This window comes from Peromyscus leucopus, chromosome 2, assembly GCF_004664715.2.
Source record: "Peromyscus leucopus breed LL Stock chromosome 2, UCI_PerLeu_2.1, whole genome shotgun sequence".
NCBI classification, from domain to species: Eukaryota; Metazoa; Chordata; class Mammalia; order Rodentia; family Cricetidae; genus Peromyscus; species Peromyscus leucopus.
The window spans coordinates 148890772-148904254 of NC_051064.1; positions in this window are offsets into that span (position 1 = coordinate 148890772).

Consider the following 13483-nt stretch of genomic DNA (forward strand, 5'->3'; position numbering starts at 1 on the left):
GAGGTTAGCCTGGGCCACATGAGTCCCTGTCTCAAAGAAAAGAAACAGTGTGTGGTAAAAGCAGGGTGACTGTTTTCACCTGGGACAGGGAAGTGAACTTGATTCCGGTGCTACTGTGAAAACAGTACCGTGAGGGGCGGCAGGACTTGATCTGACTCACTGTGAGCTTCAGGACTAAGTCTGGATTACTCTGGGCCCTTCTGAGGCTCACTTCTTGCTTGTTGGAAGCCTTTAAAGGAATCTCCACTGCCCAGGCATCACAGAGAACCCTGCAGACTGCCATGTGCTAGGGGCCTTCATCAGAGCTGGTGGCCCTGTGTGTCAGGTGTCATTCTGGCTTGGGAGTTCATTCGATTACAGACACTTGTGGCAGCTGCCACATGTCGGATCAGGGAAGGAGAGAGCCCTCCCCTCCCTCCCCTTACAGAATCCACAGTAACATGATTCAGAAGCGTTCAAAAGGCGACTGAAGGGCATCCTGCCTCTGGAAATTAAGTGAAGAGTTGGTAAGTGATTGGGAAGGTATGTTATCAGATGAAGGCAAGTTTGTGAGGCCAGGAGAGCAGGAAGAGGCTGGGCATGTTCCAGAAGCCGAAGGCCACAGGCGGGAGTAGGCTGTGCCACGGAAAAGGGCAGTGGGTGCAACTCAAAGGACCCTGAGTGGGAGAGGAACACGATGTGATTTGTTTTAGGAAAGATGACGGTGGCCGTTGTGTGGAGAACATTTCAGAGAAGTGAAATTAGCAGAAACGCTAAAAGCTACAGGCCATGGCCCAGAACTGACACCAGAGTGTGTCAGCGGAATGGAGAGACGCGGGCCTTTGAAAGTTGTGGGAATGACGGGCAGGCCCGGGATTGGACAGGCCATGCACCATCCTTCTTCCAAAGCAGGCCATGGCTCCTGCAAGCAGAGACTCTGGGACCTCCTCTGCCCTCTTCCTGGTGCCGAGCAAGCGTTCCCTGGCACAGGGGGCCATGGGGACTTGCTTCACATTAGTTCCAACTTAGTTTCCTTCCTTATTTTTTTCTTTTTTTTTACTTTGAACTTCTGGGAATATACTTTTTACATTTTTGCCTGGCCAAAGAAATGTACGTAGCTACCACGCTTGATAGCACACTGCTTAGAACACTCTGGAAACCATTTGCCTACCTATCATCCCCAGACAGCATACGAAGCAAGTTGAATTTTTTTTCCATTTATGTGTATGGGTGTTTTGCCTGTATGTGTGTCTGCATCACATGCATGCAGTGCCTGGTACCTACAGAGGCCAGAAGATAGTGTAGAACTGTGGTTACAGACAGCTGTGAGCTGCTGTGTGGGTGCTGGGACCTGAACCCTGGTCCTCTGGAAGAGCAGCCGGTAAGAACTCTTACTGCTGAGCCCTCTACAGTCCTGTATAATCTTAATGTAATTATCAAAATCAGGGAATTGATATCTGTATAATACATGTATAATGTTTCATTTAGTTACAATCTAATACTTGTCCCTACTTTTTAAAACTAGAAACTGGTTTGGGCATTCTGTTGAGTGTTTTATAGAAAGCTATAGTAAAGACCTAGAGTGCTCACTGCACTTGACAAGATAGAGCTGATGCCGGCCGGCTCCAGAGTGGTCGGAGCTCTAGTCAAGACTTTTGAAGCCTCCCTCCATACAGCCAGGGCCTTGCGGTTCCACACCTGAAATGGAGAAAAAGGAAAAAGTGTTCATTTTCAATTGAGCCCCAAAACTTTGAGATATTTTTGTAAGTTTTCTTCAGACTGAAAATGCACTTGAGGACTTGTTTTCTTTGCAGCAGGTCCTTTGACAGAATGTTCTGTCCCCTCTGTTCCCTGACTGAGTCATTCCATTCTTAACAGTTTGGGGGCTCTGAGGGCTGAAGCGGAGGAGAGCGGAGTTTGGTGAGCCGCCATCTGTCCACGCTCTTAGCCTCACCTCTTACTACCTGTAACGACACAAACAGGCCAGGCGTGCCTGGCGCCGTTTATCGTGAGGGTGTGAGCTTGCTCGCTTTTCACCTGCATGGATCAAACTCCGAGAGACTTGTACCTGAGCCACGAGGAATCTGCTCCCACCACACGTTTAAACAGGCTCCCCTGGCTCTCATGTCGTCTGCTTGGAATTCGGAGCAGCAAACATACTTGTGTGTGTTTTTCTGTACCTGAGCTTACATCAGAGCAACTCTGACTCAAAGTCGCCGCCCCCTGGCAGCAGGTGGGGCTTGGGGAAGGAGTGGGGGGCTGGGAATGGATGAGAGGAATGTGCTCTAAGTACCAGTGGGCACCTGTCCTAGAGGGAGCTGCTGTCAGGCCACTGGCTTAGCATGCCTCTCGCATGCTGTCATCTCTCACGCTGTGAGTCCAGACACCTACCAGGAACCCCAAGCACAGAAGCCCGCAGCAAGTGCCCACAGGGATCAGCATGTCTGCCTCCCCCTCCTGCTCCCGGTACATGGAGAAGCCATCGCCAAGGACGCGTGCTTAGGAATGTGCACGACATTCCCTTCACGGACCCAGGCAGCACCTTCATTCCTTGGCAGTCACTGACATGCACGTCAGTAAACATCTAATCACAGGCCTCCCGTGGATTTCTTCACAATCGTGAGGGTTAGCCAGTGCCTTCCCCTGGGACAGCATGACTTGTCCACTCCCCTCTTGTGTAAGGCAGAATGAGTCGCGTCGCTCTGGCCTGCGCCAAGCCTTCCTCTGGCCTAGCTGTGGCACTGCCTCGGGCACAGCACACAGGAAGCTGTATTTTGTTATTCTGAATTCCTGGCTAGCCTCATGTTCTTGGATGAACCAGTGTCCTTGTACACAGTGTCTCTCCTCCCTCATTGATCAGGATTCTTGGCTGAGCCGCAGCCAGCTGACAGCTTCTGGAGCCGGCTGAGTAATGGAGGCCGGCTCCGCAGCACGAGCACCCACGGTGGCCGGCACAGGACCAGACTTGCCTGCGTACCGCCTCAGCCCAGCCCAGGAGCCTCTAATTACACGTCTGCTGTTTGCAGGAGCCCAGGTGGCCTGGGCCCAGGCCCGGAAGAGAGCCCAGGTCTGCTGTCACTGCGGGCCAGCACAGAGGCCCCTGGAGCAGCGAGGTCCGGACGCGCATTCCAGTTTCATCAGGGCCGTCTCTGAAACCACTGCCACACTGTGTCATCTCCCTGTAGAGCTTCCCATGTGCCCCGAGTACAGTCAGAACCTGACCTGGCCCGGCAGGAGACTGAGGGTGGTGTGTTCTCTTCCACACAATGTGGCATTGTCTTGGGGGTGGCTCATGTGGCAGAGCTCGGGCCCATTTGACTAGCCTGCAGATGTCCCAGTGTGAACGGCCCACAGTTGTCAGGGCCTCACTGTCTGCCAAGCGCTGGGCGCTCCAGATCCTGGGTGGTGACTCCAGGACTGAAGAGACAGCCCCTCAAGGGAAGCGGGGTGGGGTAGGGGGCTGTGCTGCTCATGAGGACCTGGGTCCTCAAGAGAACCATACAGGACAAGGGATCAAAAAGTCACAGCCGTCACTGCCGACATTGCTCCTCGCCAGCGCCAGCCAGCGTACCATGCAAGCTGTGCCGTGGGCTACCAGGAAGGTGGAGTTGAACCAGAGATCTGTTTTAGTTCTGAAGCCTCTTTTTCCTTCCCCCCCTCACAGTGGGTGAGTCTGTTTGTTCTTGCAAGAATCCACCAGACTTCACCGTGGATTGCCGTGTGTTGTCTGGTAACAACACCGACAAAGACCTCAAAGACTGATTTAGGGATGGTGAGGTAGGCAGGTCCGGCAACCCGAGTTTGCTTCCCGGAAGAAAACCATGCCTCAGAGTCATCCTTTGACCTCCACATGTGCGCACAGTGGCACATATATGCTCGGGGACACACACACACACACACACACACAGACACACACACACACACACACAAATAATATTTTTTTAAAGAAACTAGTTTATACCACCAAAACTCATTTAAGGGTTTTTCCTCTAAAACCTGAAGTATCAGGCTGTGGGAAACTTCTTTTTTGTTGTTAAGACAGGGTTTCTCTACATAGGTCCAGCTGTCCTAGAACTCACCATGTAGACCAGGCTGGCCTCAAACTCCGTGAGATCCTTCTGAGTGCTGGGATTAAAGACACGTGCCACTACACATAGCTTGTGGGAAGCTTCTATTCGTGTCATGTTTGTTGCAGGGCCACATTGTAGCCCAGGCTAACCTAAATTTCCTCTGTACCCATGCTGGCCTCAAACTCAGTAGTGAACCCCCTACTTCAGACTCCCAAATGTTGGGATTACAGGCATGTGAGCCACCACACCATGGGACATTATCTTTATATATATAGATCTTTCGATGAACAGTCCCGCTATAGACAAAAAGAGGTCAGGCTGCCCACCCAGCACGTATAATTCCATCCTTCCTTCATCCCCACCCCAATACCCATTTCTTCTACACAAACTCATATTATTCTTTCTGAATCACACATAAACACCACACCCTCAGGTGCACATAAAACTGTGTGTTGTGCATACTCCATCGTGTGCTGGGAGGATCAGGGCTGCCTGAGCTGCTCATCTGTGTTAACTGGGAGTACTTATCCCCTCACCTCTCTCCCTAACCGGGTCCAGCCTGGGGCCTAGTGGGAAGGTTTTTCACTAGAAGTTGACAGTCTAATTCTGAGGATGTTTTGTAGTTCCTTCTGGGGTTAGAAATCCTCACATCAGGAGATCTTTTCCAGACTAAAATGAGTCACTACCTGTATTTTCAGAGTGGTTTAGAGCAGCAGCCTTTCAGGGTTCCTAGCCAGGAGAGGGCAACACAGGGTGGTGGAGATTGTGCTTGGTGAGCCCTGCCCTCCTGCCAAACATGGAAATCCAAAAGCAAGAAGATGCTATGATGGAGCCAGTGGTGTCTGTGGGCATCAGAATGGTCTATGTCTGGTAAAATAGAGATCTATTCTATGACCTTGAAGCAACGCGCCCTAGAGATGTAGCAGCTAACTTTCCTACCTACCTATGACCTTGAAGTAGGGCTACCCTTAAGACCCGAGACCTACGTACTCTGCTCTCTTCTCTCCCCGGTGGGCTTGGATGCTGGGATAGACTCAGGTACAGTGTGGGACTGTACCTTGGCCTTCCAGGACCCTATGATAAGTCTCCCTTACTCCCTTCCTTCCTAATAAATGTCTTTACCCTTTAATCAGACTATGGATTTCTCGTAATAGCCTATGGGGGTCAGTGCTCAGAAAAGATGGGATTGGTGGACCAATAAGCCCAAAGGGAAGGGCAGGCTCAAGCGAAAGCAGGTGCTGTCTGTGAAGGAAGCTGAGTTCTGAGGAGAATGCATCGCATTTACAAACAGAACAAAAAGGATGCCCCCCACCCCTAGCAGCAGGTTCTGTCCCTCCCCAATATTTGTTTTAAACAGTGGGTGTGGCGATATATTGTGTACCCTAATAAACTTTGCCTGCAGATCAGAGAACAGAACAAGCCACTAGATGAAACATACAGGCCAGGCAGAGGTGGCACACACCTTTAATCTTAGCACTCAGGAGGCAGGGATCCAGATGGATCTCTGAGTTCAAAGCCACCCTGAACTACATGAAATTTACTTGATCTAGGAGAGAAACAGAGCCAGGCAGTGGTGGCACACACCTTTAATCCCAATCCCAGCACTTGAGATCTCATGCCTTTGCTTAGGAAGCACACACGCCTTTAATCCCAGGAAGTGATGTCTGGGCGGAGAAAGGTAGATAAGGGTGAGGAGACAGGAACTAGAGGGATTTCAGGCTGAGGAGTTGGTGAGGTAAGAGGTGGTGGCTGTGGCTTGTTCCTTTGTCTTTCTGATCTTTCAGCATTTACCCCAATATCTGGCTGCAGGTTTTTTATTATAAGACCGTTTTGAGTTCGTACAAGAGGGTGATGCCCTCAGCCATCTCCCACAAGCCCACGCCCTGCCCATTCCATGGCCCTACCACTGCCATGACTATCAGGCACATGAAATTAGAGCTCAGATTGACAGTCAGGAAAAGACATTTGCAAACAGAAGCATGTGTGTATAAAACTCAAATCACTAAGCACATAAGAAAAATTAATACCAAGAAGAAAAGCCCAAAGGCCAGGCTGTGGTGGTGCACACCTTTAATCCCAGCACTCAGGAAACAGAGGCAGGCAGATCTCCATAAGTTCAAGGCCAGCCTGGGCTTTCAACAGAGTGAGACCTTATCTACGGGGGAGGAGGGGGGAAGGAGGGAGGGAGGGAGCTCAAAACAAAAGTAATGCCAGAGATAAGCACTTGCCTACCATACATGAGGCCCCAAGTTCAATCACCAACACTGCCACAAAACAAAAACAAAAAACACAAGGCTAACCATCATGTAAACATTGCACAAAGCAAACTGATATTAAAACAACAATCCTCAGAGATTAACCAGCATAGTCCATTCATGAAACAAGAACAGGATGTAATGTAAAAACCTCAAGGGATAGAATCTGAGATGGAGGACTAGAGGGCAGCACAGAGGAAATAATTAAAACATGAAAAAGGGGTTCAGGCAGGGGTGGCTTAGCAGGTAAAAGCACCTGCCACACAAACTTGACAACCTGAGCTCAGTCCCCGGAGCACACATAAGAGCCAGGTGACATCCTGTGGTGAGATGGGAGGCAGACCTGCCTGAAGTTCCCAGGCCAGGTAGGCAGCTGGTGGTCCATGTACAGTGACAGAAACAAGAGAGACCTTGCTTCAACACGGCTGGAGGTTAAGAACCAGCTCGTGGGGCTGGAGAGATGGCTCAGAGGTTAAGAGCACGGACTGCTCTTCCAGAGGACCTGAGTTCAATTCCCAGCAACCACATGGTGGCTCACAACCATCTGTAATGAGATCTGGCGCCCTCTTCTGGCCTGCAGAGACACATGCAGGCAGAACACTGTATACATAATAAATAAATAAATCTTAAAAAAAAAAAAAAAAAAAAAAAAACCAGCTCGTAAAAGCTGTCGTCTGACCTTTACACATGTACGGGACATACACGTGCCCACACTCACACAGTCAGTCAATCAATAGACAGGAAAAGGGGTTGGGCGTATAGTTCAGGGACGCAGTGTTTGATGAGCGTGTGAGAAATCCTGGCCTCAATCCCTGGTACTGAAAAATAAATTAATAAAACATAGAATTTTCGAGATTTGAAGATACAGGAAAACAAGACCACACCTAGATACATTTCCAAAAAACTCCATACCACCAACGAGAAAAGCTGTAAAGCTTCCAAAATGAGAGAAAAAGCCGCGGTGGCAGAAGCATAGACCAGGACACTAACTTCAAGATTCTCAGAAAAACTCGTCTGAATCCAAAACCGTGTACTCAGCCAGCTTCGGAGCATTCGCTAGTCCTTTTTCATTCTTCTTAAACTTTTATTCACTTATTTTGTGTACTGGGGGGAGGGTGCACATGCCACAGCTTACACATGGAGGTCAGAGGTCGATTCCTGGGAGTCTGTTCCCTCCTTCCACCAGGGGCTTCTGAGGATCGAACTCAAGAGTCCATCTTGGAGGTGAGCCCTCTGCTCTGTCTCACTGACCCACTTTGTGCAGTCTTTTGAGCTGAGCTGGGGCTCCCAACTGCAGGCTTCCAGGCTTCCAGGTGTGCCATGCCCCACCCAGGGTTTATGCTAATTCGCTTTCAGACTCCGTTCAGGATCTGGAACGCCAGGAGGCCCCTGTGGTGGAAGTTTTAGGAGGGAGGACAGAGTGGGAAGTCTTCTCATCATTGGCGACTGTGCCACTGAGAGGGTCATGGGACCCAAGTCTTTTCCTCATTTGTCCCAGCCATGAGGTAAGTGGCTTTCTGCCCCTTTAAACTCCCTACAATAATGAGCCACCTCCCCACAGGCCAAAAGCAATGGACCCAAGCCTCCAAAGGTGTGAACTCAAATGAAGGTCCGCTCCTTTGTAGCAGACTTCTCTCGGGTATTTTTCCCGGGGGTGAAAAGCCGACTAACACAAACTGCAACCCAGCAGAACAAACAAAAAGAATCTAAGGGGCAGGGGATGTGAGGTCCAGGGCCAGTGCTGAGCAAAGCGGCCATTACAACTTACAGTCAAGTGATTTTTGTGCATGAACGAAGATAAACAATAGGAAACTCAGACCCCAGATTAATCTGAGGAGAGGGGACAGGAGCAGAGTGAGAACAGATTGGTGCTGTAGACATAAAGGACAGATTTAATGACTGAGGACATCGCTGGTACTATTAAGTACACTTTAAAATTCTAGAGGTAGAGAAATGTGTGTCTGATTAACCACCCTGCCCACAACCAATAGAAACCCAGGATACACCCAGTACCCCAGTGGAAGGTGGAAGCAGGAAGATCAGAAGTTCAAGGCTATCCTGGGCTACATGAAACCATGTCTTTAAAACAAACAAATAAAAAACAACAAACAAAAAACTATTAAAAATTCTCTGAGGTTGGCTGAGTATAAGATTTTTGAGTTCAAAATAATTTTTCTTCATCCTTCTCCTCCCCCTCTTTTTTCTCTTCCTTCCTTTTCCTCCTCCTCTCCCTCTTCTTAATTTGGTTTTTCTGGAACACTCTGTAGACCAGGCTTGCCTTGAACTCAGAGATCTGCCTGCTTCTGCCTCCCGAGTGCTGGGATTAAATGCGTAGCCGCCACCACCTGGGGCTCTGTTCCTTTTTAACTGCCACTGCCAAGGCATGTAGACATCATGTTCGCCTTGGGCCCGAACCCTAACTGCAGAGTCAGGGTGTCTCGTTCCTAACTCCTGCCAACACTTTCCCTTTTCTTTCTTTCTTTTCTTTCTTTCTTTCTTTCTTTCTTTCTTTCTTTCTTTCTTTCTTTTTTCTTTTTTTGTTTTTTCAAGGCAGGGTTTCCTTGTGTAGCTTTGCGCCTTTCCTGGATCTCGCTCTGTAGACCAGGCTGGCCTCGAACTCACAGAGATCCGCCTGGCTCTGCCTCCCGAGTGCTGGGATTAAAGGCGAGCGCCACCATGGCCCAGCTTCCCCTTTTCTAAGGAAGATAAAATTCCCTCTGGAGTCTGTAAACAGATTCTTGCTTTGCTTCATAAACCAAATCTGTGTCACATGCAGAGAGGATGGTCACTACCAGCTTTTGTAGCAGAGATGCATGCTCAGTTGCCATAAATAGCGCTTCCCATCTGCAGATACGAGGAACCAAGCCGTTGCCCAAAGGTCAGAAGGAGTGCCGAAATGCTGCTTGAGGGGGTGGTGTTGATATCCTCAGCCATTTCTAAATCCTGTTTTCTAAAGTTTGTGAAATAAATGATTTCTAGGTCCTACCAGTTGCCTGGGCCCGCAGATCCATTTCACAGAACAGTCCTAGGGGATTAATGTGGGGTTTTTTGTTTGTTTGTTTTGTTTTGTTTTTAGAAAGGCTCACTCTGTGGACCAGGCTGGTCTTGAACTCAGAGATCTGCCTGCCTCTGCCTCCCGAGTGCTGTGATTAAAGGCGTGTGCCACAGTGGGAACATTTAACATGTGTCTGTTGGTAACTTACAGACCAGCCCACAGGTAATAAAAGGGACAGAAGTTGTTGCCAATTTGAGCAGCAGAATTAACAAGCTTGGTTTAATGAATAGACAGCAGCACCTAGCAATTAAAGAATGTACATTCTTTTGTTAAGGATGTACTAAAATATAATAGAGAACAGAACACAAAAACTTAAAAAAAAAAAAAAAAAAAAAGCTTCACTCAATGAACACAACCAGGGAGGAGAACCTTCCAGAACCCCAGGGGCCTCTGAGCTTACCTCCAACCTTACCACAGTCCACCACAGTTAGGTATCCACCCTGCGCTTCATTAATTCACATGCTGTGAATTAATTTTGCCTGTTTTTAAACTTTCTAGCCAGGAAATTTCAGGAACCAGCACTGACACTAGAAAACCAGATTTGCTAAATCCTGACCTGACTGAGGGCTGACACGGGTCAGGCCGATATCAGCCGGACCAGACCGCGGACTAACACACGGGTCAGCCCGACATCAACCCGACCGGACCGCGGGCTGACACAGGTCAGCCCAACCGGACCGCGGGCTAACACACAGATCAGCCCGACCGGACCGCGGGCTAACACACGGGTCAGCCCGACATCAAACCCTACCAGGGGACACCGCGGGTTAACACACAGGTCAGCCCGACATCAACCCTACCGGACCGCGGGTTAACACACAGGTCAGCCCGACATCAACCCTACCGGACCGCGGGCTGACACACGGGTCAGCCCGACCGGACCGCGGGCTAACACAGCCCGAACGGACCTCGGGCTGACACAGGTTAACCCAACCGGACCGCGGGCTAACACACAGATCAGCCCGACCGGACCGCGGGCTAACACACACAGATCAGCTTGCCCTGACCTCCGGCAGACCGCAGGCTAACACAGGTCTGCGCAAACACGGGTCAGCCTGGCCCTCAGGCATGGACTGTGTTTACGGGAACTTTTACTAGCCTGCCTTATTTGGCTTCCGAAGCCGCAAGGCTTTCTGCTTCCGGATCAAACAGAGACACTGTGGCGACACAACTGTGCCTTATTCTTATTAAAAAGTTAATAACCTGCTCTACTTACCGACAGCTGCATCAGCGGGAAATGCTGGACTTGTGGTTTTCAGCGGTGCCAAGTCTGTGTGGCTCGGTAAAAACCTCAAATTCATTAAGGGTTCATCCTGGCCTCCTTCTCTTGGTTGAGAGTACCCCATTTTCAACTTTTGAGGGCTTGTCCGGGGTTGGCACTCCCCTCACGCCCCAGGAGTGCTCCAGGATTGGGGCGAGTCTGCTCCAGTCTGATCCTCCTCCTGGTGAGCATGATCTTCTGGTAATCTTCGTTCGGAAGTGATCCGAGATTCCAGGCCCTGGGGACACCTCAGTGATCCGAGATTCCAGGCCCTGGGGACACCTCAGTGATCAGAGATTCTTCCAGCCCCTGGGGATGACACCTCAGTGATCTGAGATTCCAGGCCCTGGGGACACCTCAGTGATCTGAGATTCCAGGCCCTGGGGACACCTCTGCAGTCTTCGGGAAGGGCGATTCCATTAGTCTGAGGTCCTCTAGATAAACCGATTGGTCTAAGTGTCTGAGGAAATCGTGGTGGCCACTAGTGGTTTGTCTACTTTCTTGTATTTCTCGCTTGTCTTATCTGTGTCTGTTCAAGCCTGTCTGTCACTTTCTACCTACCGCTGTCCAAGGGGACATTTGCCTTCTTTGTCACCCGGCTTGCACCCTCTGGTCAGTCCCTTTTTGCCTTTGAATGGACTGACCCTAAAACTAGTCAATTGACTTGGACCTGCTTGCTACAAGGGTTCAAAAATTCACCCACTCTGTTCATTGAGGCCTTAGGGAGAGAAAGACCTGGCTGCCTATTGGGAAGATCACCCAGAACTCCGGTAGAGACACTACCTTTGACCTCCTGAATCTTCTGGGAAAACCGGGTTACCAATGTCAGCTAAGAAGGCCCAAATTTGTAGACAACTGGTCACCCATTTCAGATACCAACTAACCCAAGATAAGAGACAGCTATCCAATCAGAGGATTTAGAAGATCACACAGTAATCTGGCCCCAGACCTAAAGGCAAGTCTGTGAATTTTGGGGGGCAGTCCATACTGTAGACTCTGTGTTCCATGCTCTGCTAAACTTTCCCTGTTTGAGGCTCTCAACTTTAGCACCAGAGGGGAAGAGTGGAGATCAATTGTGGCCCTGCTGCCCTCAAGGGGTCAGAGGCTTAGCCGCGGCTGGGTATCTACCCTGCCTTGGCCCTGCCAGATACAGAAAAACCTTTCTCCTTGTACACAGATGAAAAAAAGGGAATGGCGAAGAGTACCCTGGCAACAGCCAGTAGCCTACCTCTCCAGACGACTTGACCCAGTGGAGGCAGGATGACCCCTTTGTTTAAAAATTATCCTCACCTCTCACGCGTATCCCACCACAGACAGCATCCGTGAGTCGAGCCAGCCTCTACCGAGTGGAAAGCGCTACACAGAAAACCCTTCCAAAATACCTCAACCCATCATGATCCATGCCCCCACTCTGCTATTTGGACCAACTCCTATCAGTTCTCACGTGTGGCTGCTTTAAATTCTGCCAGTGCCCCAGCAGATGCTCCCTTCTGCAGCCCGGACATGACTGATCACAGACAGGAAGGAGCAGCCGAGTAGTCAATGGCAAAACCACAGTCACGGACCCAGTGCCTCTGCCAATCCCACTCCAGCGTTCCCGAGGGGACTCCTGCATGCCCAAGGAAAGAGTTTTATACCGACTACTGCTTTGTGTTTGCCACCTGTGGAGTCCTAGATTGGGGAACAGAAATCAAAACTAAGACTGAGATCTGAAGCCTTTTGGACGCGGTCTGGAAACCCAGAATGGTGGCAGTCATTCACTGTCTAAGCCATCTTGGAAGAAACAGAAACCAGCTCAGCTGACCAAGCAGTCTGAGATGCTGGCCTGAGGTCAGCAGACTCCCGTCTCACACACCCCCACCCCCGACTCCTGTTCCTCTAGTCTTCCCTGAAGCCCTGTTACTCTACCAGAGACCAAGCCTGGGCTGAAAAGTCAGCAGCCATGAAGAAATGGATGGGAAGTTCTTCCAACCAAAAATCAGTAAAGGAGTCAGACACACACAGGCCAAATCCTACACCAGCCAGAACAGCCTGATTTTAAGACTGCCCTTTGCTGCCTGGGGCAGTGGTTAGGGGATTTATTGAACACCAGAGTCTGGAATGGCTGTGGGGAGAAAAGTTTTGAAAGGGACTTGAGAAAAAAATTCCAGTGTGGGGGTGGGGAGCTGGAGGGGGGGGAGAGCGTGTGGGGGGGTTGTGTGGTATTTTGTGTTCTGACAAATAAAGCTTGCCTAGAGCTCAGAGGGCAGAGCTAGACACTAGTTACCCATAGAAGCTGGGTGCCTTTAATGCCAGCACTCAGAAGGCAGAGACAGGAAGCGATAAGGCAGGAGGAGACAGGAACTTGCCCCTTTCTGTCAGAGGATGGAGAAGGAAGAAGTCACCGGTGACTGCTCCTCTGCCTCTCTGATCTTTCGGGTTATTACCCTGATATCCGACTCCTGGTTTTATTGGTAAGATTAGTTAGGTTCACGCTTCAGGGGTGGGGTGGAGCGGTAGGAGGTAGGTGGGGGTACTTTGAAGTAGATTGTGAAGAGAGAACTACCGCTGTGCTCAGTGGGGCTGTGACACTATAGCACTATGGGAGGGGCAGGAGAGTGATGGGGTGAACGGGGGCCAAGCATCGGGAAAGGATGCACGTGTGAGGGTCACATGAAACTCAACATCATGATAGCCGGTAACTGCCAATTTAAAAGATGCGGGCTGGAGGGATGGCTCAGCGGTTAGAGCACTGGCTGATGCTCTTCCAGAGGTCCTGGGTTCAATTCCCAGCACCCACATGATGGCTCACAAGCATCTGTAACAGGGTCTGGTGCCCTCTTCTGGAATCTCACGGCAGCACTCTGAGGCTGGCCTCTGGTGT